At 43.5% G+C, this 26,092-nt stretch overlaps 1 protein-coding gene across 4 annotated transcripts in view; it reads right to left on the reverse strand.

The window, feature by feature from the left end:
* The window catches only part of grid1b (glutamate receptor, ionotropic, delta 1b), a 584,637-nt gene that overhangs the window by 45,752 nt on the left and 512,793 nt on the right, over positions 1–26,092 (reverse strand). The window lies entirely within an intron of this gene.

The raw sequence follows: 26,092 nt of genomic DNA on the forward strand, positions 1-26,092 counted from the left end.
AACTGACAGATTCACTGACGGGTCACAAACAGGCGACAAAGTCAGAATTCAGATTTTATTATTTCACGATTTCATGAAAAATCAGCCGATAAAGACACTCCTCACTCACAGGTGCAAACTCACCTGTCCATGCAGGAAGCACCTGAACACAACTCAGAGCCACAGCAAAGAGAGAGAGGTTCTCATTATTGATCACTGAGTACAGTCTGAGGAGGAGGCGGCTCCATCCTTTTAAAAACTTAAAAACCAAACAGGTCAGACAGTTACTGATTTTTCTTTTGGTCAAATCAAAATAAATACATGAATTCATTAATAAGACAAGAGTCTATGTTGTATTTTATTGGCATAATTACCAATCAGTTAGTCAGTGAGAGCATTCATTCCAAGTATTCATATCTGTACAAATACTGCAAAAGTCCTGCTGTTTGCACTTCCTTACTTATCAAACACAAGTTTGAAATGAAGTCTTTAATAAGAGCTTCAGATTAAGGTCTGCTCACAGCCCCGAGGAAACCTCCAGAGCTGACTGTCCTCGATGTTTGCACACGTACGACTGTAATGTCACATGTTTCACTGTCAGGATGTGGAGACTCACAGAAAGTGAGATGACCATCTCTCACTCATGTACTGTAAGCACTTTCTACTTGAGAAAATAGATGCATCCTGACATTTTCTGCCTTAAAATTTGCAAAACTAAAATTACACTTTTTAAGTTCATCTTATTCTCCTTTAAGCTTCACGTTTGAAGTAAAGACTCAGGCAACTTCAAGCTGAGCGCCCACCTTCATCTCTGAGGTTCAGACCAGACTGTACGTCGTTACTGTCAGCAAAAGATATTTGACTTTATCACAGTTCATCTGTGACTATTGAAGGTATGTGTAGCCTGATTTAGAGTTTAGAAATGTGTTAAGATAGAATCTAGAATTATTGTAGAGACACTGACGCTGCCCTTAATGTAATAAAGGCCTGACTGTGTCATGAACTTAGAAGTAGATTTCTAGGAGACCCTCCCCCACTTGAACTGTGAGACTAAGACAAAAAGGAGTTAATGTTGAGTGGAAATTCCTCAGGGCATGCCTGGGTGGGGGTCTCAAAGTTTGTAACTGAATAAACTTTGGTTTGGAAGGGAGATGGACTTTTATGACCCTCAGGAAGGCACGTACATAGAGACACACGCACATAGTGCTTTAACTGTTACGCACACACATCCACACACTCACTCACGTGCACTCACATAGACATACGGGTACGCTCACACACAGGCATTCACAGGCTCGTGCATACACACACAGACACAGAGTTTGCAGCACACCATGGGGGGATTTATGATGGGGTCACTTCTACAAAACTGAGTGAAACAGACAAAGGGGTTGAGATCTGCAGAGGAGTTCCGGGGTCCTGTACATCTCCCTTCTAGAAGGTGTAATCAATAAGTGTAATCAATAAGTGTGGATTAATAAAAGTGTTGTGAACTGACTACTGAGTCCCCGGTGTTCTTTCTGGAGGCCTGAGGAATCTACGAACCAGGTAAAACTGTTTTAAGGTAACACTATCACAAACAGCTTATTACAGAAGCAAGTATGTTAAACGCGTTGAGATGAGGTCACTGAAGCTGTACTTCCTCCCGTTAGGTGTGACTGCAGTATTGTGTGCGTCTCTAGAGTTTAACCTTAAAATCTGATTTTTCATTCCATGTTGAATCTGATTCTCTGACACAAACATCTCTGTGAAGGACTCGCTCTGACTCCTGGGGACAGATTTTCAGAGCAGACCGAGGATCGATAACCTCCCTCAGTCAGAGCAGGCGGCGTTTTTCACTTTGATTTTTAGCTCTTTGCTTAAAATAAATGTTTGCCATTAGAGCCTCTCCGTCCATTTAGCTCTCTGCGTTCGTCCGTGCCTTTTTCAGTTGTTTCAGTCACCATGGAAACACACAAACAGACAAAAGCAGCCTTGTGTTGTCTTTCCTGTGCAGGGAGTCGGTGTGTGAGTTTCTGTTTGTTATTGAAGTAAGACACACACACACACACAGATTTATCGATCAGGTGGGATGGTGGAGGCTGAAGGTTTGATTCTCTTCCACATCACTTTGCACACGCTGAGCAGTTTTGCTTCTTGTGAAGGAAACAGAGCTTCAGCTCCGTGATGAGTGCACGCTCATTGTGTTGCACAATTACACAAATCAGTTCACGAGCAGCTTCATGCATGATCATAATAAATGGGGAAAGAAATCTATAGAAGGAAAAAACAGGTCAGTGCTTAGAAACCGGAGCGATGAGCCGTGCAGTGTCTAATGTTAGACGGTGGTTAACGTTAGCATGCTCGCTAACCTCTGACAGGACGTTTTAATTAGCGTTGTTGAGCTAAACACGCGGCGTGGTTTGTCGTGTGTGGAGCTGTAAACATCCAGCCGGGGTCGCACGGTGACACGCTGCCAACACGACACGAGCGCCTGCAACCGACCGCTTTGCTAATGATGGTGCTGCAGTCACATGTAACAAGCAGCTGAAAGCTGCACGGCTGCTGCATCGTCTTTGGAAAGCAGGAAAAATGTCATTAAAAATCAGATATGTAGGTGTTGTTCTCTGTATTCAGCATTCACTTTGGACACAGTTTGTTAAAGCATTACTGAAAGACTGGAAGTTAAAAATGTTTTTGTATTTGTGCTGCAATGAAACAGCAATGAGACAAAGTCAGTCTGCTATCAGTCTGCAACCGAATGAGTCAACCTGGCAGTCATCTGTCTGGAATACAGGTATCACATCCAGCATCCAGCCAGAACCTCACAGATCTGAACCAGAAGTTCAAAAATCTGCAAATAGTGACGTAAAAGCTGCAGGACAGCAGTTTAACTAGATAATGACTCAGAATACAGCCCGCTGAGCCCTCCACTGCAAAGAGACGTGATCCATACGTAAACTGACCGGGACTTTATGCTACGTCTTAACCACAAACCTTTTCCCAAACCCAGCGACGTGACCTGCGGCGTAACTTTGCTCACACTTACAGAAACGTAACGGCAGGTCAATGCGGCCCAAAACTGTGGTGATTGGTCTGTTTGGTACCGCTGAGTCCTCATATGCATTTCTGGCTGCTTTTATTGCAATAATTTTTTAATTTATCAATAAAAATCATCAGAAGTAATAATCCTAATATCAATGAGGACTCACCACTGTAATCAAAGTCCAGGGAATGAAACTATTGGAATGAATTTAATTTATTTCTGGGTGATTTGCGAGACGCGATCACACAGTAATTAACACAACTTACTAGGGCTGCACGATTAATCGTTAGAAAATCGCGATCTCGATTCATACTTATGTGCGATCTCATTTCCAAATGACAACGATTTAAAAAAAAAAAAAAAAAAAGACGACGACGACTGTACCGCATTTTGATCCGGGACGTAATCTGCATGAAAACAAGCGCTCACTCTTTTTGCTCAACAAATGACAAGGGCGGAGCCTTATACCACGTGATACAGAAGCTGGCTGCTAAAATTAGCAGGGAAAGAACAACGGAGAGCACGTCAGGGATGACGAGAAAGTGACAGGAGAAAATCCGTCCCGGTCAACCACCCAAACATCAATAACGGGAACCTTACAGCGCTTCCCCGTACCCGTCGAACTCCCGCAGGCACAAAGAAATTACGGAGGCTATTACTTATCACCTGACCAAAGATATGGCTCCATCAACACTGTGCAAAACCAGGGATTTAGGAAAACGATCAACAGCCTAGACAAACGCTACACAGTGCCGTCCCGCAACTATTTTTCTATTGTTGCACTACCTGCTCTACACACGCAGTGTCGAGCAACGGTGGAGACGGAATTTCAAGCAGTACAACATTTTGCGGCAACAACAAAATGTGAGACATTTGTTGTTTTTATGTTTATTTATTGTTTTTATGTTCAGTCTCAACTGTTACGAAGTTGATGTGCAGTTAATGAGCGCAATAAATATTTATACTGGAAAAGAAAATCGTGAGAGAATCGTGATCTCAATTCTAAGCAAAAAAATCGTGATTCTCATTTTATGCAAAATCGTGCAGCCCTACAACTTACTTACACTGACGCAGGTTACATGGTGGGCTGTACAAAGAGTCACCGAAGTCTAAATCAGGCCCGACTGACTGCAACACGCTGGCGATCAGTCTGACTGCCTGACCCTGATGGTTGGAGACAGGTTGCCTCTTACCAGGTGACCAGAACATAAAATAGTCATCGCTGACTTCCTGTTGCAAGTGTTTGCATTCATTCTGACCAAAACACTGACTTCTTAGATGTTGTGTTACACTTACAGCCATGCCGAACTTTCTGCTTTAATCCTGTCTCGCAGTGTTCTCCTTGTTTGGCTCCAGCCTCAAGTGGACATTAGTGGAACTGCAGTTCTGGTTTCTTCTCAGGCCTTGGAAAAATCCAGCTTTTGATGGTTGGATTTAGCTTTGCACACCCAAAACTGATAAGTGGTACCAGGTGTCAGACACAGCTGGTGTTTATAGTTTAAACAGAGAATGAAGACAGACATGAGGAAGGCGTCTGTCAAGTCTAATAATCTGTGTCACACAACATCACGTTAGTCTCAAAGGGCTTCACAGCCTGTACGATCCCCACTCCGTGCTCACGCCCTGCAAACAAACACGATGTCTACACGAGTTCAGGATGAGACGAACAGAACGAGCGAGGCGGCGAGCGAGGCAGCGAGCGAGGCGAGGCTGATGGGGAAGCGGAGAGAACGAGGCTGAATGGAGATGAGAGGAAGGAGGCGGAGAAGGAAGGAAGGAGGGAGCACTTGTTTAATAATCATGGAGCTATTCTGAGCAGCGCTGTCCTTTAGATGATCTCAGACCCTCGTTTTTCTTTATGTGTGTGACACAGTGGGGTGGTCTTCATTAACTCACAGACACACAGAAATAATCTCCACAGTTCCACACACAGCACCAGCTCTGCTTCAAGTCTTTTCTTATTTGAACTGTTGGACCATCGCAGCGGGCGCTGAAATCGACCAGAAAAGAAGAAGAAGAAGATGAGCCCCCCCTCCCAGCAGCGATGAAGTGCTTTTTGTTCCCTCTGGGTCGTCAGTGACAGTAAGACACAGCAGAGCTGGTGGGACGTCTGCTGCCTGCAGGGCAGAATGGGACATCGCCGTCCCTGTCGCATTATTAAGTGTGTTTGCAGCACAAACTCGTGAACAGATTCGGCGGCTGTGGTTGAAATAAGTCCACGATTCACGTTTGGTGGTTCCTTTAATGTCCTACAAATGCAACACTTCAGGCTTTGCAGGCTCTTAAATGGCATTAAATGTTAATGCTACAATGGAACGTGTGATTTTCTTTTAAAGGCGGTGTCGTGTAGCCTGCACGCATTTTACAATCCTTCATTTAACTTTTTTCCTTGTCCCGCTTCGCTTGAGTAAACACATAGCCAACACACAATTATATTTAATGCCTCGCAAATCAAAACTGATATGAAGACATGCACCAGAAGTTTAAAGAAAAAGCAGAGTGAGGATGATTTCCCCCGGAAGCTAAACACACACAGCTGTGGTCTCTGCTGGGATTTGGGTTTGGAGAAAGTGCATCACGTGCTGTAAATCAAAGGGAAGTCGGGTGTGAGAGGGAAGACATGACTGGATAGAAGAGAAGGCGCTACGGCAACGGTTAGAGCGCGTGATGCCACATCATCAAGGGAGGAGTGGCATGCTGGGAAAACTGAAGGGTCTAGGACTTGAGATGGCAGATGGCTTTATGAGCTGCTGTCTCCCTCAACAGGCCAGCTAACTGAGCCAACGGAAGCTAACAACACGGGAAGAAACAAATATTAGTTACATAGTTACAAAAGCCAGTTTCAAACTTTCAGACAGGAGCGCGACGTCTATGTGAGGATTTAACGCAGCAGCTCATTTAGTGACAGACTGATGTGGGAGAGCAGGCACAGCAACACAACCCAAGCATCTCATTACAGCCCTGCTGTAGTTCTGGGACCGGCTCGCTCCCCGGCAGCACTGGTCTCTGTAAACAGGGCACTGCAGCACACCGTTGTCCAGGACTGACACAAAGCTGCTGCCAAATGCTAATGTGATAGATGACCTGCAAGACGGAGAACAAGCCTGAGCCACACAGCCCGAAGGAGAAGGATCCTACTTTTTATTCTGAGCTCGAGATCTCTGTGTTAACTGCTGCTGGAAGATCAAAAGAGACAAAACACTTTATGCTAATCAGTGTTTGAGTAAGAGGCAACAGTGACGGAAACCAAGCATGAACGACAGCAGCTGTAACAGTGACACAGTCTTGGCTGAAGGGGGGTTGCCAAGTGGTTTGCAGAGGCTGCAGTAACTGTATGGATGCTTAAACAGCTCCAATGGCTTAAGTAGCATGAGCTATACTTAAGGTTTGTCAAAAGGCTACGTAGAAGGCTAATCAGTGAGCCATCAGCCAGCTGGCACCCAGGTCAGCTGATCTGCTGGGGTTACTGGCTGAGGACGACTTTACGTCCCAGCAGAACAAATGCTGAAAAATGTTTCTTTTATCTGCTTTTAATTATCAATAAAAAAGAAAATGGTCTTTTTTCTGGCTATCAACACTTTTTACTGCACTTGAACAAAACTAACCTTTGAAGAAATAACGAAGGCAGTTTGTTCTGCACCAAAGAGGCCCAGCTGCACATCACCGTGAACACACCACCTATAATTCCTGACAATTATTAGATTATTAATAGCAGAAATAGATTCTCCAAAATGCCAGACAGTCCCAGGCGAACGGCCTGTCTTTCTAACTGCAGCTCGTTCTGCTGACTTACGGCAGCCACGTTGCTCTGCGCTGTGAGGGGAGCCGGTAATGAGAGCACGAGGACACAACAAAAATATGAGGCGTGCTCCGAGAATGTGCCGAGGGACGGTTGGTGTTTCAGAACAGCTTCAGCACAGAGCACAACCATATCTGACGCTTCTTTTTATTCAATTAATTCATATTTATGTCCCCTGGATTTCTTGAAAACAAACTGATGATTCAAACTAATATCCACAAACCTAGCTGCACTGTGTGCAGAGTACAGGGATTATATACTGTAAGGATGGACTCAAGCATTAATAACGGACCTGATGTTATTTATCTTTCTGCAATGACAATAAAACAAACGAGTTGGTAAAGGTTACATTAAATGTCGAGACACACAAATAGAGCAATGCTGCCGAGCATAAACCTTTTCAGGTGTTAAACTCACAGCATAGCTCACACTTTGTGTGCTTTTCTACCATTTGTACATCTGCTAACACTTGGCTAAAGACACATTCCCCCCATCATCCCTCCATATATCTGACAAACACCAACAAGCCCAAACCTCGGCTTTTCAGGAAGGTGGCGCCACCCACTGGTTTGTGACATCCAGGCCTCAAAGTGTAACAACGTTACGGTTTTACGAGCCAAATTAGGCTAATCAGCTGATGCCAAATGGTTTAAGCAGGGATTATACGTTCTGTGGAAACGTACCCAAGCACACCCTAACCCGGTGGATGTGATGGTAAATGGTAAACGGACTGATTCTTATATAGCGCTTTTCTACTCTCACGGAGTACTCAAAGCGCTCTATACAACATGCCTCATTCACAATTCTCACAAGCACTTTATCTACACTTAGTGCTTTCTAACGACATTCACACACATTCATACTCCGATGGACGCATCGGAGAGCAAGTTGGGGTTAGTATCTTGCCCAAGGATACTTGACATGCAGACTGGAGGAGCCAGGGATCGAACCACCGACCTTCCGATCAGTAGGTGACCTGCTCTACCTCCTGAGCTACAGCCACCCGTGATGCACGTGCCCTGGTGGCCACAGCAGAGTATAAGCTCGACTTTAGATGCGAAGCTACACCCATGAATCAAATAAACTGAGAATTTCACTGAGCAAAACTGGAGGTCAGACTTCCTGGACGGTCCTTTCGCACCATTAAGCGCACAGCAGATGTATTATTTGTCCAATAATTGCATTAAAACTGCTGTAAAAAGCTCCGGCAGCACCAAAGAGGTCTTTTAAGGTTCATCCACTCACTCTTTTGCCCACATACACAGCAGTAAAAAAGAGGGACTTGCATTAAAACTGCTTGATTCTGACCGAGCATGAAGCGATGAACTGGCTGCTTTTCATTCAGCTGCAGGGTCTGCAGCCTTTCATGCCTCCTGCCATGAAATGATTAGGTTGTGAAACTCGACCTTCATCTAATTCTTCAAAACTCTGAATGTGAACATGTTTCCAACATGTTTTCTTTTCTGTATATCCCCGGCTGTCAGCGTAGTGAACCGACCTCAGCAGTAATTCGGTGATTACATAATGAATGTATGAATCTTCACCAGGTGCAGCTTTACCACATATTATTTTATTTCCACCTACTCTGCTCGTGATGGCCTTTAAATAACGATAAATGTGAGCAATGGGGATCTTTGGGAGGTGAAGCTGGGTCTCGGATGGATAATAGACATCTGGGGAAATTAGAGGCCAGGTCAACATTTTCTCTGTCGTTGTGCGACTTGAGCCATCCCTAAGCAGTTTCTCTGCATCGTCCAGGGGGTGTCACCACCACGAGGAGGGATACTCTCGGTCTTCAATCATGTTTACCCCGGCGTCTCAGTAACATGCACATGGAGGCGAGGCCACAAGCTGCACACTGCCACTGATGGGCCGAACGCTAAATAATGAGAAAAAGGCTCCTGAAAGCTGCGTCCTTGTTCTGCAGTGGTTGGATTCTGCTGGCGAGCCGGTGTTTGGACTCGACTCGGTGACTTTTCAGTCTCTGGAGAGGAGGTTTCAATTTAAAACAGACTATCTGATGAAGTGAGGCTTAAATCAAATCCCTGTCAATTCAGGAATCCTCAGAAACACTCCACACAGTGTTCACTTCACATCCGCCTTCTGTCTTAACGTCGTGCTCTCCTCCCCGTGGAGGTCAACGTGGCGGATAAATCTCTCCCTCACTCGCAGCGCCGGCGCTCATGCATTATTCCCGTCCTCTCGGCTTCTTTCCTTTTCCTCAAATGTCAGGCCTCTCCCCCCTCCTGTCATCCGAAAGGCTGCACTGGCTGTATTTCTGTAGCTCACTCCCCCGTGGACAGCACAGTGAAATGCCAGCGTTTGCTACCATTTCTCACCCCCCCCCCCTTTTTTTTTTTACTTCCACACCTTCACCTTCACCTCCTCCACATCCCTTTTCTGATTAAAGATTTAAATGGACTTTTATAGGGTGAGATTTACAGCACTGGGCCCATCTTCCCTCGGCTGTCACTGCAGTTATATATGTCCCAGAGATCCCCCGTCAGTCACACCGTGTGGGCGGCTACTGTAACGTCTTCTTATTTCTGTAATTAAGTGTGGGCTCCTTGTTTGTTTATCTGCAGTAAATCATCTTTCTCGGTCGACCCAGCGGCACTTTGCCGAGCACGTACGGCCAGGATAATCAAAGGAGCCCCGCCTCTTCATTTAAGCCCATTAAGAACTGAGCGAGCTCTCTGATATCCAGAAAAAGTGTCTGCGGTCATGTTTGTTACTGTTACACGCACCACAGAAAAGACTCTTTGTGCTCTGAACTTTCTGCACACAACGATTCAGCAAACATGGACAAAGATGAAGTGATCTCCAGCTAGTGCAGCTGTGCTGTGTTCACTGTCTGTGCATGTGTTTGTCATCGTCAGTGTTGGTCAAGTTACTTGAAAAAAGTAATCAGTAACTAATTACCGATTACTTCCCCAAAAAAGTAATCCCGTTACTTTACTGATTACTTATTTTCAAAAGTAATTAATTACTTAGTTACTTTTTAAAAACACGATTTACAACCTGAACAGGTGATAAAGTGATAGATCTTTCAGCTCAATTCTACTTTTTCTGCATAATCCATCATACAAAATGTAATCAGATGGAAAAGTCTCTTTTTAAAACTTGTTTTATTAGTTTTAATCTTTTAACTTTATGCATCAAGCAAAAATTTAATTATCTGCAACATTCTCTGACTGGAAGAAATTTGTTTAACATTTAAACCTATTTTCTGCACATTCCAGCACATAAAATAAAATATTTTGTGTGTTTACACTCAGTCTTTCAAATAGATGCAAGTAAAACACAGCAGAAAATAAATAACATCAAAGACTCAGCGGTCCTGTTGCTCTATTTTCACCTGTAAAGCAGGAGTGGGGCAGGCGGAGGTTTACCCTGGTGCAGGTGTGCTGCAGCGGTCAGTGGAAGAATCCGCGAGTTTCTCTGTGAGTTTCCCATCACGTCGTAGCTACTCGGTGCTTGCTCGGAAGTTTAGGGGTTTTTTCGCTGTAAAAAGAAGTTTTCTTCCCACGCACAACGGACGCTAATGTTTTTGTCACTTTTTATGGAATCAAACTCAAAGTAAGGTCAGTACTTCCACGCTTTAAACGCTGCACGCTCATACTCTCTCCGCACTCGATATATGATCCATTGTTGATCTGCACACAGCTGTTGTCACCAACGTCGCACTCGCTTACGTCACTGTCATGAGACATTCTCGCAAAGAAATCACGGTTTTAGTAACGCAGTAACGCAGCGTTCCTACGGGAAAGTAACGGTAATCTAATTACCGTTTTTGCGATAGTAATCCCCTACTTTACTCGTTACTTGAAAAAAGTAATCAGATTACAACGCGTTACTGCCCATCTCTGGTCATCATGGTAAAAGTTAGGCACGTGTTGATCCTGTCAGTCTGACACTGACTAAAAAACGTGTCCTGTTTCATATAATTTTATGTGGAGCTGTGCTCATTGCACCACTTTAACACCACCACGCTGGTTTTAGGCTCGAGGCACTGACGCACTGTCACTGAACTCAAATTATCATCAATAAACTTCACTCTGAAAGTAAAGCACTTCAAGACAAAGCAACTATGATGTTCCTCTAATGAGAGACAGTGTGCAGTGATACCCACACAGCGTGCACACATGAAGTGTGCAGGCAAAAGCTGGATGAGGAGATTTTGCTGAAGTAAACAGATTTTCTCCAAGGACAGACAAACACAGTAAGGTCAGGTCCACACACACACACACACACACACACACACGCTGAGCAGGATTTCTATTTCACACTCTTCACAGGAGACTCTCTGATGCATTTTACTGTTATGAAACCGCTTTGATGTTTCTAATCTAACACAAAGTTACGCTCTCCGGGGCCTTTTCAAAGAAAACACAGTGACACGAATGGTAATTAGTGCACACGTGTGTGTATTTGCCAGCTTTTGATTTCTACCTTTTTTGTTCATCTAAAGGACGGTTGGTGGGTGGTGGATAATTAGCGCTGCTGCAGGGACTCCGCAGAGCCGCGCTTCATATTCAACCTTCACTGGATTACGGACATTCGGAAAATCCCGTTTTCTGCCACGTGAAGTCGTCTTAGCTGACACTGATGACTTCATCACAGAATACGTTACGTAGCTGATTTAAATAAATAATGGAGGCCATCAGAGAAAGAGCTGAAGGTCCCACCGTGACCTCTGGTCCATCAAGTCTCATCCACTCAACAACTGCTAACGTCAAACTTTCCCCAATTTAACATTTTTCATCTGCTGAACTTTTCGTCCATTTTTTCCTAATTTTTCTGATCAAGTTCACCAAATGACACCAGACATGCAAAATAATAACAGCACAAGCAGTTTTTATTCTCAGGGCATCAAACATGAGTTTCACAAATGCTCAGTGTGTCAGGACACACAATGGCGCCACAACACACCAGATTTATAACACTGAGATGACTCAGTATTGCCATAACACTTCCAAACTGTCACATATGGATGCTCGGATCTCTTGGTGTCATATTTAAATGCAAATGGATTTCCAAATGTTACTGTTGTAACGGAGCATCATGTAACCCAAACCTTTCCAAAAATCCAGCCGAGCAGTTTTTACAGCCAGCGAGAGTAAAGAGGGGAACACAGCTGATCACTGATTGGAAAACCAAGTTCCTACATGGGACAATGATGGGCATGGTGACACTAAGGAGACCGAGCAGGCACGGTAACTGAAGCGACAGAGACGACTGAGGGATTTCACAGATGTGAGTTATGCCTAAAACCTCCAGACTGGTAGCAGCACCGAGTGTTTTCTCAGCTGAAAGGGGAGTTTAACAGAGTCCAACAGAGACTGGATCGAACACAGGCGGACTGGTTTTACACCTGAACATTCATTTAACCCAGAATCAGGATTCAGGGATGGATGAATGGGGGACGATTTTGAATACGTCAGTGATGCCGGCTTTTCACAGACATGCTGTGCAGCGAGCTAACTTAATCAGCCTGACAGTATTGACTGAGGGGCCATTGAGCAAGAACAGCTCAATGGGAATTATGGCAAGCAGAGAAGGAGCAGCTGGGCTTGTCGAACCCAAAGTTGTAAAGGGTAGTCGAGGGCTTAGAGAAGCTCGGAGCCCAACCTGGCCGCAGGTGGAGCAGAGGCTTGTTGACAATGAAGTGTAGAGGGTAAATTTGCTGGAGAAAGCTTTGTGATACCAACAGAGCACCCTCTGTACTGGATAAGCGTCCAGGTCTCGCCTTCGCTCTCGATAAACTGTGCAAAAAATGTCAGTAAATGCCAAAGGCAACCTCAAACTCACTGATGGACATTCGCTAGCAGAATGAGACATGGTTTAAAAGGCGAGCGAAGCACAAAAAATGCAGATATCATTGCCCGAAAGAGTCGGAGAGCCAAAATGGCAGAAGAGCGCTGCGATTAAAGGGATGCAGAACAGAATCTGATTGGCTCATAGAAGGCAGGAAGGACAATAACTACACTAAAGCAATGATGTCAGCACTGAGTTTGACTGCGTGAGAAATCAGAAGTCATGTAAAGAATAGAGCACGACCTCAAAAACACAACCATTAAAAGTCAGGTAATATTTCTCAGAGCGCACAATCTCACTTTCTTCTTCCTGCCTCTGAAATCGACCCGTGCAGCTTCAGCTGCCCACAAATAGAAGCAATGAGCTCATCCTGTCTTTGTGAGGGTTGGTGGTATCAGGAGACTCTGTGGGAGAGATTCTGTTTTTAAGCTTCGTGCTAAAGATTTGTTGCAAAAGGTGAAAAATAGCACGTAGCTCGAAGACGGCGCTTTGCACGGGTAGAACGCAGATGATCGTCTGCTTGAACAGAAAAGGAAGATGCATGAAACATTTACCAAAGACAAAATAAGCACAAACACAGTGCAGTGAAATGATGTGAGTGTCTTTTACTTCCACCTGCTCTGCAGCTGATGCTGGGCTAACACTGCTAGCTGTTCCACATCGTTGCTGACACTGGTAACAGCACGTTTCTATAAGCTCTACATAAACCATGCGCTGCACTGAGGTCCAGTATTAGATAAAATAAATACAGATTTTTTGAGCTGCAGATCACACAGTGGAGTGCAGAATAAAAATATGGAGCTGGAAGAAAGAATAGCTCCTGTTTTAGAGAATTATAAGTCTGATCTGACATTTTCTCGCTGCCTTCAGAAGTCTTCAACACTCTTACCCTTAATCTAATTCATTTAGTCTAATTTTCGGTGCTTTTTTTGCATTTTGCAGGTCATTTCTACCTTTTGCGAACACAAAAATGTCATCGCTTTCAAAATGGACACATTTAGGCAGCTCGTCGGTCTCGGACTGCAGAATTGAAGCCTTTTGATTTCTGCCTGTGTTTCTTTTCATCTTGTTATCACAAATGTGTCCGAGATGAATCATCGAGTGCTCCGCAGCGAGGCTTAGCATTAGCTTTGTTTGCTCTGAGGATATCTTGATGAAGTAAGAGTTTATTTATCGCATATAATCTGACAAAAGGCGTTTGTTTGACAAACGTAGATAAAGAGTAACAGAAGCTGTCTAACTGAGGGGATGGGCTTTATACCGGGTCACATCTGAAATCCAAACATTACATCTGCTTTTCATCATTCTGTTTCATTACAGCTTTTTCCTTTTCAGCCCTTCCATTATCAGCTCCCCTAATTTGGTGTCTCTCTATGGGATGTCCAAGATCTCGGCGGTCATTCATCACTGCCCACGCCTTTAATAGAAAAGAAAAAAGACTCCATCTTAGTGGCTTTGAAAAAATAAAAAATAAAAAGGGAGTGAAATATCTATCTTCTCCTATGTATTATTCATAAAAATTAGGAAGCTTCGAGTTTTCAAAGGCACAAATTGTTGTTAACGACTCCAAATTACCTCAGGGATTAGAAATTAGTACCGTCTGAGGCACATTTTCGTTCTCCGACATTTCTAATGGATTCATTTCAGAAGGGCCGGTAACAATGTGGTCCCCATTATGGACAAATGGGTGGGTAATTTCTATCCTGCACAAAATAACTGCAAACCTCTTTAGCGTTTCTGTGAGAGAGCAGAGGCAGAGAAGAGCAAACAACAACAAAGACACCACACAGAAAACAGGGAAATGATCAACAGGAATGTATATATGATTATGATTCATGCTTGAACACAGCAGCATGTGTGAAAGGACAATGAAACCATATCATGCTGAGGCTGGTGGGCCTGAGTCTGAATCTCGTTTAAAAACAGCTGCTTTATGCTGTTTGAACAATTATAGTAACAAACATTTTTCTGGGTAAACTGTTGATTGAAACAATTATACAAAAAAAACCAGACAAAACCCCCAAAATCACATGACATCATATCAATAGTCCTATGACCAAGCACTTTGGTGACGGTGGCAATGAAAAACCTCCGGCAGAAACAGGCTCAGGGAGGGGCGGGGCCATCTGCCCCCAATGGTTGGGGTGAGAGAAGGAAGACGGGATAAAGACATGCTGTGGGAGAGAGACAGAGGTTAATAACAACTAACCATTGAATCCAGAGAGGTGTATAAACACATAGTGACTAAAGAAGAAACACCCAGTGCATCATGGGAATCCCCCGGCAGCCTACACCTATTGCAGCATAACTAAGGGAGGATTCAGGGTCACCTGGTCCAGCCCTAACTATATGCTTTAGCAAAAAGGAAAGTTTGAATCTTAAAAGTAGAGATAGTTTCTGTCTCCTGAGTCCAAACTGGAAGCTGGTTCCACAGAAGACTAAAGGCCAGGAGAGAAGCCGGTATAGGAGAAATACGCTCTCTGGATGACAGGATATTTCTAATTTTAGAGATGTTGCACAAATGGAAGAACGCAGTCTTACATATTTGTTTAATATGTGCGTTGAAGGACATGTCCTGGTCAAACATGACTCCAAGGTTCCTCACAGCGTTACTGGAGGCCAAGGTAATGCCATCCAGAGTAAGAATCTGGTTAGATACCATATTTCTAAGATTTTCAGGGCCGAGTACAATAACCTCAGTTTGATCTGAATTAAGAAGCAGAAAGTTAGCGGCCATCCAGGTCTTTATGTCTTTAAGACATTCCTGCAGTTTAACTCATTGGTGTGTGTTATCTGGCTTCATGGACAGATAGAGCTGGGTGTCATCTGCATAGCAGAGAAAATGTAATGATGCTGCCTAAGGGAAGCATGTATAATGTAAACAGAATTGGACTTTACGTGAACAAATCGGAGTCTGAAACAAATTAATGACGAAGCCGCTGGCGTGGCTCATTTATGCACACGGTTTCTTTGAGTGGGGGAGCTGAATGCACTGTGTGCAAACATGCACATGTTTCTTCTGAGTTTCATATGTTTTTATATGTTTTAGAAAGTCTATACAGTGTTGGGGGAAGTCATTGTCGCTGATCAGCTTAATACTAAAACATTTTATTTGCAACGAGGCAAAATGGTCTTTTTTTAGTAAAAAAGTAGTTTTGATGTTCATCACTTAGAAAGAATTTTCTTTGTTGCCTGATTGTCACAGCTTGAAAGAACGAGTAAATGAAAACCAAAATGAGCTCTGATTAGAAGAAGAGTTAGGGTGGTCACGGAGGACCTCTCAGACTCCGAGTTCACTTAGAGTCAAACAAAGTGATCGGCACCTCTGGTTCTCTGTTTGTTCATTAATTAATGGCGTGTGGTGGCGTTGAGGTCATCGGTGGGGATAACTTTAAAATGATGCAATGCATTAATTTAAACTGAAATGAAACTGCATCAAACGACATCGTTCAGCAGCACTAGTCTGCATGTGACAGTAAGAAGCTGAACCAATTAACAGCCATTTAGTCGTAACTGAATAGTCCTTAATGCTCCTCGTTTTGCTCCACGACCCGGAGAACCCCGGGCAGGGCCGCTGACGGTTCTCACACCCTACTTTGATAACCACTGCAGCTAAATCGGGCCCCTATTAGAAGCTGAAGAGGTTATCTGTCTGCTGTAGTCATCCCAGCGGCTGTCCAGTGTCTGATTAAAAACTGCGACTCGCAGACACTCCCTCCGAGGATTGTGGGCGAGAGCATAATGTCTTCCGACACACGTTCAGTCGCTGCTGCCCATCGAAGACGACGGAAAGAATACCAGCTTTTTTTTCTCCCCCCGTCTTTCATGGGAGGGCGATTTACTGGCAACAAATTGCTGGGAAGACACATCAAAAGTCAATGAGATGAGAAAAGTGAGGACGGATAGATGGGATAACACGCGGGGGAGGTCTGAAGACGGCGAGTGCTGCGGCACAAGTTTGAGGGGAAAGAGGGCAATAACATTTCAATCTCTATCAGTCCTGATCTGGAGGAGGGAGAGGGGAGTGGTGCGTTTCATCTGCGGGGAAAATTTGCTTTGAGAAATGGCCCTGGGAGAGAGAGAGGAGAGGCATGGACAGAAAGATGGAGATGGAGATTGGGATAACACCAACACTGTGGGGGGAAAATGAATTGAGTGCGAGTTGCTCTTATCGCACCTCCAGCCAGGAAAAAAACATCTACCTGCACGTCGGAAACTCCGGAAAACTTTCCTGTGTGTGATCAGCCTCATCTTTATCCCCCCAAACACATTTAGACTGCCTAAAGAAATGAGATGTCAGATAAACAGCGCCGTCCTCTGTCTGCGCTCCCGGCTCGGTTAAATCCTCCCGAATCGGACAGATCAGACAAACGGGCGGGACGCGATTACTGATGAGAGACTGGGGAGGGACGGTCTCAATTTCAGCTTGTAATTAATTTTGTTTGCAAAGCAGATGTCAGCTTCCTTCTGCTCGGATGTAAAACAGGAACAACACGAACCGCCGGCACCAGCAGCCTCGCTGTTAGCAGCCAGTAAGACGGTGATGTGCTGAAAAGGGAATTCTGATGTTTCCATGTGCAAACAGACTGTAGTGAGCAGGATTTATGAAGCACATTTATCCCACAGTATCATCAATCCAGTCTTTTTGGTCCCTGTTTGTAAAACTGTCAGGTTATATTTGTTTCAGTATCTGCTGCCCTCTAAAGTTCTCTTGAAAAACACATTTTTAATGTTTTAATGACACTTTTTGCTTTTTAAAGCATCGGTACAGTTCCGATCAAACGTTTAAGATCACTTGAAAACTGGCACAAAAAAATCCTATTTTGCATGGTTGGATCTTAACAAGGTTCCAGGTGGAGCTTCATCATGCAACAAGAAGAAATGGGAGTGAGACGAAGCATGTTTTTGAGCATGCAGTTTATTATAAACAACACTGAAACAGGCAGTTTTACGGCTTTGGACCATGACCAAGGCCAAATCTGTCTATAAATGTGGATTCATTGTCACTTCCTATCAGGTAGTCACACTGTCATGACGTTCTGGTGGCAAAGGCAAAGAAATGTTCCCTTTTTGAACCTGGTCAGGTTGCAGAGTCTCTCGCAGCACTGCTGAGGTGGGACGCAGTAAGACAGTTATTTGGAATTTCTTATGGAACAAAAAATTCACCAGCACTGAGCCGGAGGATCCAACTGGCTTTCCATGAAGACACTGGACGATCTCGACCCAAAGTAAGGCCGTTACTGGTGCCGACTGCAGCCCCATAACCATCAGATGTCATCTGAGACTGAAGGGCTTCAAAAAGAAAACACGTCTTCAAAGGCCTCGTCTCTTTCGGACCATCCTGATCTAAATCCCACTGAGAACCTTTGGGGATGGATGGTAAGGGAAGTTTAAAAACATGGACAAACAGTTCCAGACAGTAGATGTCCTTCGTGCGGCCGTCTTCACCACTTGGAGAAATGTTCCCACTCGTGGAAACGCTTGCATCAAGCACACCGCAACATACATACGCTCAACAATAACGCTGGAGCTGCTCAATACTGAGTTCATGTTTGGAACTTTGATTTCTCGCCTCTGTCAGTGCGCCCAGTGTGGCTGTGGCTACAATGTAGCTGCCATCACCAGTGTGTGAATGTGTGTGTGTGGATGACTGGTTGTGTAAAGCGCTTTGGGGTCCTTAGGGACTAGTAAAGCGCTATACAAGTACAGGCCATTTACCATTTTATTTCTGTCTTGGGGGATTTACGAGGGTTTTTTTGAGGCGTGGTCCTAAGCCTTTGATCAGCTGTAAAACAGCCTGTTTCAGTTGTTTTTAATAAACTGCAGGTTAAAAACATGTTTTGTGTCACTCTCGTTTCTTCTTGTTGCATGTTGAAGCTCGACTTGGAACCTTGTTTAGATCCAACCATGCAAAATATGATTTTTGGCCATTTTTCAAGTGGCTTTAAACTTTTGATCGGTTTGTTTATCACTTTACCCAAAGCTGATTTCAGTTTGCTGGGTTAATGTTGTGTGTTGTGGAGGTTTTTGTGTTGCAGTGTTTGATGAAAAGCAGTAACTGATGCCATGGGAGGAGAACATGTTGGGTTAACATTACAGTGAGTTTTGATGGTTTCACCAGTGAGTTGCTGGAATCACTTGTGCTTCACTGGAATCTAAACTAAAAGGCCTGCACTCGGAGAGAAAAATCCATTCACAGTTTCAGAGAAATGATCTTGGTGTGAACCAAAATCCATCCACAGAGCTTCAGAAATCCTGACCTATAAATTTTCCAAACTTTCTGGAAGGCAGGAAAGCTCCACTAACACTCTCAGCTGGGTGGAGGGAGGGTTTGGGAGATGTGTTTGGTGTGATGTTGCTTCTCCTGAAAATCTCGATCTGAATCTGTTTTAAACGCGAACGACTAAACTCTGACATTTTTTTTATGCTTCAGTCACAGCAGGGGAAACAGACGGCAATAGCAATGAGTCAGTCTGTTGCCGCTCTGTGACTGAATGGGGTCAAGTTGGCAATTACACACAGTTTGTTTGCTGTTAACTTGAATAAATCAGCAGCAATAATAAATCTGTTGCTTTCTACATAAACAGAAATGTAAAATAACACTCAGAAACTAAATACTCAAGTATGTAAAAGCTGATGTATTAGCTGCAGGACGAGGATTTATCTACAAAATGACATGAAAGAGGTTGCTGTCTTATTTCTACTGGAGTGTGTCTGAGCCTGGAGCTGTGGGGGACATTTTTCTTCTTAGGCAATTTTCACTAAATCAGCTCGAGATGAAATCCAATTTTTAGGTTTTCCCACAGATTTATATTGGTACGTCACAGGAGCATGAGCCACTTTACATCATCTAAAATTTCAGGCACAACCAACCACTTCTCGTGAACACCTGGAAGTTGCAGTTGTGGTTTAAAGGGACAGTTAATTGTCTCCTAATGTTGTTTAACCCTCTGGGGTCCAGGGTATAATTGGCCGTTTTTGACTACTTTTGATTTTACCTCTATATTTCACCTTTAAAATACGTTTTTCTTGCCTTGTTTGGTTTCATTATTTTCAGCACAACCTCAAATATCTGAAATCTGAGTTATTTTTTCATTTTGGTATACTATATTAGCACAGTTGATCTAAATTCAGACAAAAAATTCAAAATCCGAGTAGAAAAAAGTTATTTTTTACTGTAAAACCCACAAACATGTCTAACGAATCATTTTCATAACTTGAAATGCAAATAGAAATTGTACATTTCTAAAAACTATGCACAAGTTTTGCAAACAACAAAGTTATATGGTACTATTTACCTAAAAATGCAGCCAAGGCCTCAGGCGTTTTTTATAATTATATATTTATAACTATTTAAATCTATTTACAGAACAATCAGGTGTGCTGCATCAAATAAGAAGGCACACAAATTATTTGTGCCAGTCCAAAAAATGCAGTTTGCGTTCAGTATAAGACAGAGGAGAACAGCACAGGCCTAAACCTGCAGGTCTGACAGCAGGAGGTGCATCAGTCCAGTTTTCCATGTGGGAACAGCGTTTACACTGGAATCTGCCTTTGACGGCTTTTTTAGAGCAAATATGAAATTCAGCAGTCTAACTGACACACAATACAAGACAATAACTGCACAACAAACTAACTACAGCCTCCAAACACACTAAACGTCACTAATGTCTCACATATGAAAACTCGCTCTCTCTCGGTCTTTCCGTCGCGGGTGTCACTCCTAAAAACTTCCCCTTCTCCCTAAACAACCAAGTGTCACATGTTGCCTTATCATTTTTTTGATTGGCTGACATGGTAAACTCTAACACCAATAGGGAAGGGGTGTTTTTTCTTTTTCTTTTTTCACTCACAAGCGGAGGGTGTTTGCGAGCGCTGTCTGTAGAAAACGCCGTTTTTACCGTTCTTCCCGCTCTTCCCGCTCTAAACGCCACTGTTTTGTTCAGAAAAAAAACATCGCGTATATTTTTTATCATAACTCTGGTTTTACTTGGCCCATCGACACAATTCAAAAACTGGTATATAGCTTGAAGTCCGCACTTTCGACTCAAGTTGAAATGGAGACTCTGACGTGCTGCATCTTGTAGCTGTGTCGTCTTAAATTGGTCATGTGATTTTGACGCGCCGGCGCGTCCAGCGACCCCAGAGGGTTAATGCATGTGATTAGACACCGGCCACATATGACAGCTGAGGTAAACAGCGGACTGACAGCTTCCACTCACTGCAGACACACAGCTGATGGAGTTGTTGGCCTGACAGCAGCTATCGTAGCGAAGACTGTGCTTTTGAAATGAGAGAGGAAAAAACAGAACTCAGAGAATTCATTCTGCTGACATCTAGTGGTGAGACTTTACATGCTGTACCTTTAATTATTGTCTAGAAACACGCATCACAGCGAGACAAACTTAAGGCTACATATTTGGTTCCAAGCTGTATGCAGCCTGGAGTCATTTCTGTACTGTTTGATTAAAGGAAGTAAAATAGCTCCCAGAGACTCTGCAGTCGTTGTAACTAATCAAGACTTCAGGCAGACGGTAGAGAGACGTGCAGCAGTGACATACAGCATGAAACAACCGTTTCCTCTGAAGACTGAAGAACGTAAACAAAACTAAACCGTGGCTCATGAAAGAGCACGATGTGGACACTTAGAGTGTTAGTGTAGAGTAGGTACAGCACACACCCGGGAGGCCAACATAAACATATAGGCTGTACGTTTACAGTGAATGTGTGTGGAGGCTCTACATATCCATTTTAGATATAGTGTGCACAATATCCATCAGCCTATATGTGTATGAAGGTACACAATAGATCGCACATGTATTAATATTAATATGTCACAGAGAGGGTTACAAAGCAGGGGGCTGTATTACATGTTAAGAGTTTACCGTATATTAGAGATAGATTTCTCTTCCTGTTTGGGGGGGTACTGATACATATTGGTGTGTGTGTGTGTGTGTGTGTGTGTGTGTGTGTGTGTGAGTGTGAGAGAGAGAAGCTCTGTGCTTGTTTTCTCCTAATGGCCATTATGCAACACAGGGGGACTCAGAAGGAGAAGCCAGGAGATTAAATCTTCATTACTGCAGCAGCAACTGCTCTCACAGTGTGTGTGTGTGTGTGTGTGTGTGAGTGTGTGTGTGTGAGTGTGTGTCTGCAAGCAGCTAAATCATCTAAATTGTTATGCGTGCTTGTAAAAGCGGGGATAAATAAGAGCGTTCGTACGTGTGCATGTTTCCTGCGTTTTGCTGCTTTTTTTTCATTCACATTTATTTGATGCAACGAGGAGTAAAAAAATGAAAAATGTTTCATGTTTTCAGCACAAATCAAAAGCTGATTTGAAGCGAGACTCCCCGGAGCGATTTCCCACTCAGTCAGAGATCTTTCATTTAAAGTGAAAATGGGAAAAAAATCACCTCCCTCCACCTGTCAACTTATTTTCAGGAGAAATTAAATATTAAAAGCACAGAGTTGTCTTTAATAGATCAGAAGTGTGTGACTGTTTGTGTTACTGAACACGATGGATTCGAGCCCCACGTTCATTCTCATCAGTCCTCATGTCTTCTTAGTCGTCTCCTTCGTCCAATCATCAGGCAGCTTTAACCCTGGTTTTCCCTCCTTTATTTTCATGTCCTTTCTCTCTTTCCTTTCCCATCTTTATTTCATTTCTTTCACTTTCTTTGTCCTGTCCTCATTCCTCCTGCTTCCTTCCTCCCCTCTCTTCCTTTTTCCATTCCTTTAATCTTTCCTTTCCTTGATTCATTTCTCTTATTTTTATTTTCTTTCATTTCCTCCTTCATTTCTTTTTTATTACCTTTTCTTTTTCCCCCTTTTTTACTTTCCTTTTCCTATTTCCTCATTCTTTCTTTCCTTGTTTGTTCCCTTTTCTTTCTTGCTTCCTTTCTTCCTCTCCTTATTGCCTTTAGCTGTCTTTTTCTTTCATTTTTGATTCTTTCCTGTCTTTCTTTCTTTTTCTCTTTGTTGTCCCTTTGTGCCTTTTACTCCTTGTTTTTTTAATCTATTTATTTTGGTTCCTTTTTCCTGTCCTTTCTATTTTTTCCTCGTCCCTAGTCTTTCCTTTCTTTTTGCATTTCCTTTTCCTTTTTATTTATTTTTCCCTTTCTATGCCTCAAACTCTTTCTATTTTTTTTCCTTTTTCTTTCTCTCCTTCCTTCCTTGTTTCCTTTGCCCTCCCTCCCTTTTTCTTTAATTCTTCTTTCCTTTCAGAGTTTTTCCCTTCCCCTTTCAGTGTTACATAATGAAGTTGGACCTCTTCTTAAAGGCAGTGCTGATGTCCTGGTGCATTTCTACATACATTGCTGTGTTATCGCCTACAGTCACACATAAATTACCACGATGGCGTAACACTGTGCATAACCACACACTGCATACTGTTCTATCACTGTGTGCATTGTGCAGATGAGAGATGACTTCAGTTATTCAGGGAGCTAATCAGGCTTTCATGATGTGAAACCGCGGCAGCGCGCTGCTGCGGAGGTCAGGGTGACGCAGTGATGTCACGCGTGTGGTTTCATTATATCTGCTGCTCCTCTGTGCTGATTAATCGACTGTAAGACAGCAGCAACGTGTATTTACAGGTTTGGAATTAAAACCTCATCCATCCTGTTAAATACTAAGTGGTTTGATGTGGAGGAGTGCTCGCTGTTGTGAACGGGGCCGCCGTTAATCGAGGTTACCGTAACATGGTTAACAACTTTTTCACTGATTGGAAAAATTAATGAAGCGAGCGGCGTTCGCACGCGCTCGCTGTCGTGTGAACGATGGCTGCCTTCTTTCACAAAGCACGGCGCAGCGCTGCACAGCCGACTGTGAAACTTAAACTTAAATACGCGACCGTGCTGCTGTCGACGAACCGTTTTCACTCAAAGCGACTGTCGAGTGGAGGGTCGACAGGAAGTTCCATCAGACATAAAAACACTGCACGCGGTGTGCAGCGGCCATGTTTCCCACTGTGCAGCATCACAACCATAAACATCTGGGAACTGAGGCGAGCAGCTGGATGTTTGGGACCGTTGTCCCGTTCCCGTCTGGTTGGGTCTTCTTTGTCATATTCCTCATTTTGTTGGCCAGTTCAGCACCGGACTCTTCCAATGCTGCTGGATTAGACGCAGTCTGTGGTTCAGCATCACGCTGCTCTATAACCCAAATAAACGTCCAGATGTGGAGCCTGTCCAGATGTGTAAGCTGTCAGATCCACTGATGCTAATGCTAAACAAGGCGTCCCTGGACTATGTGTACGACTTCTCTGCATCATGCAGCCTGGTGCAGAGATCCTGAGCTCGTGCACTGATTTCAGCTGAAGGCTTCAACATCACGGACATGCAGCACGGATTATCAGTCTTTTCTCTTCTGATGACACCATGAACTATGTTGAGGGAAATTATTTTGAAATGTTTCCATAATCAGTTTGTAGTTTTGGTTTTGATCTTTCCTTTTGTTAAACTCTGCCTCTCCGATGCTCTTTTTTTACCCACTCGTGTTGCCGACCTGCTGCCAGTCAGAAAGTTTTCCTCCAGCTGTTTCTTCTTAGCACCGCCTACTTTTTCCATCCTGTTTTATAGAGACGTGTTGCTGCAATCAAATTCAAAGTCAGCCATGTCTCTCTTAAAGCATGTGTCCAGGTTACACATCAGATATTTTTGGTGTTCTGTTGTGAACAAAATTGAGGAAATTTTTGTTGTGTTTGTGTTTTGTTTTTAACATTTTACCCAGAACCGGGTTGTGTAACACTACTTGGTGTACGCATATCCAGGCACTGGCAGCACAGACACGAAGAGACAGAAGAGCTAAAACAGGAAAAAGTCAACAGGAAATAAAAAACCTGCCGTCTGCCGCCGTAACAAGAAAAGGAAAAAGTGCAGCACAAACATGAAAACTGTGCATGAAATGAGCGAGCAGATTACTTTTCTGGCATTTACTCAGCCGTCCGTAGCCTTCGTGGACACAGACGAGGGAAACACATCAGACACAGCGAAGGTTAGAAAAGAAAATCTCTCTGATGATGTTTGGAAGCTTCATAATGTGTAAAAATGTGATTTATAATAACAAGAAAAGAAACTCAGATCAGGACGGATTGATTTAGCTCAGCTTGAATGGTGGATGTTGATGCACCACAGAGCAGGTAAATTAGGTTTTTCTTCAATAAACACATTTTGATGGTTCTGCAGCTACAGGACGGATCAGGGATGAGTTTGTAACGCTGTTCGACTCGATCGTCTGAGGCAAAGACTCCACGTCAGCCAGTGGACAGTTTGGAAAATATGAAGGCCATCAGGTTTGGACTGAACTGTGTTTTCATGAGTTTCACAGTTTTTCGTTTCGCCGTGTTCATTCATTCACTCGTCACTTTAAGTAACAAGTTACTAACTGAAACCTGATGATTACAGCCGAGGGTGGGCAGAGAGCTACCACATCTTTTTCTGCACATTCATTTCCTATGAACTATGCAGTTAAACACAAAGTTAAACACAAAGTTTCCTGCAAACAAGCCTTTCATTTACAGTTCAAGTCTACAGTTTCATTGCACGTGTACAATAAATACGAATAAAGGGCTGTTCTATTCTAATTTACTCCAGCAGCATTTTTTTCCTGCAGATGAAATTATGCTCTTCTTTTTCTTGTTCTGAGATATTTCCAGTATCAAACATGTAATTAAACCTCTTTAGAATAGTTTCACTGAGTTTGACTTTTGGGGTCTAAGTCTCGGTCTCTCTGAGAGCCTGGCCACGCTCTGGTTGCCATGGAAAAATATGTGTTTAACCAGGTGGCAAGTAGTTGCAGACTGCTGCTCGATTAAATCGGTGACAAAGAGCGGTCGCCGCGGTCGCCTGTAGTTTACCTCGAAGACGCCAGCGAGACTGAAAAGACCGATCAAACGAAACCAGAAACAGTTCGCCTTCAAAGTAAAAGTTCTGCCTTGGCATTGTAACCAACAGGGTTCAAAGGGTTCCACTTTTACTTTGGAGGCGAACTCTTTCTGTTTCCAGTCTGCAAGTTTGATGTTTTACATTAAAATATGGCAGCAACACTCAGTGATTGGCTGGCTCGGGCTGCTCCATCTTTCTGAGCTCCACCTCTGCGCGGCCTGTTTCAGCACACAGCATAATGACAGCTGCTGAGACGGCGTCACAAAATCATAAAGTTCCTGTGGATATTCATATTTTCTTAATTCACTGGTGCAGATGTGTGCTCTAATGATAAATATCACATTCTGATAAATGTGAAACGCTTTGCTGTGGGCTCATAAAGCAACGAGCGCTCCATCATTAAACTACGCAGTCGTGCGTTTCAGGCAAAGAGACATATGTTTGACGGGTGTTGATTGGCTCTTTGAGGAAGGGGCGGGACCACAGATTTCTATCGAACATACTTTGAATGTTTCTTCTTTGTAATATCTCCGACTCCTTTAACTTCCTGCTTTGGTTTTCCTTAAATTACAAAAGTGGATTTTAAAGGGC

This window comes from Perissodus microlepis, chromosome 8 (assembly GCF_051167445.1).
Source record: "Perissodus microlepis isolate ML-2025 ecotype Zambia chromosome 8, ASM5116744v1, whole genome shotgun sequence".
Taxonomy (NCBI): Eukaryota; Metazoa; Chordata; class Actinopteri; order Cichliformes; family Cichlidae; genus Perissodus; species Perissodus microlepis.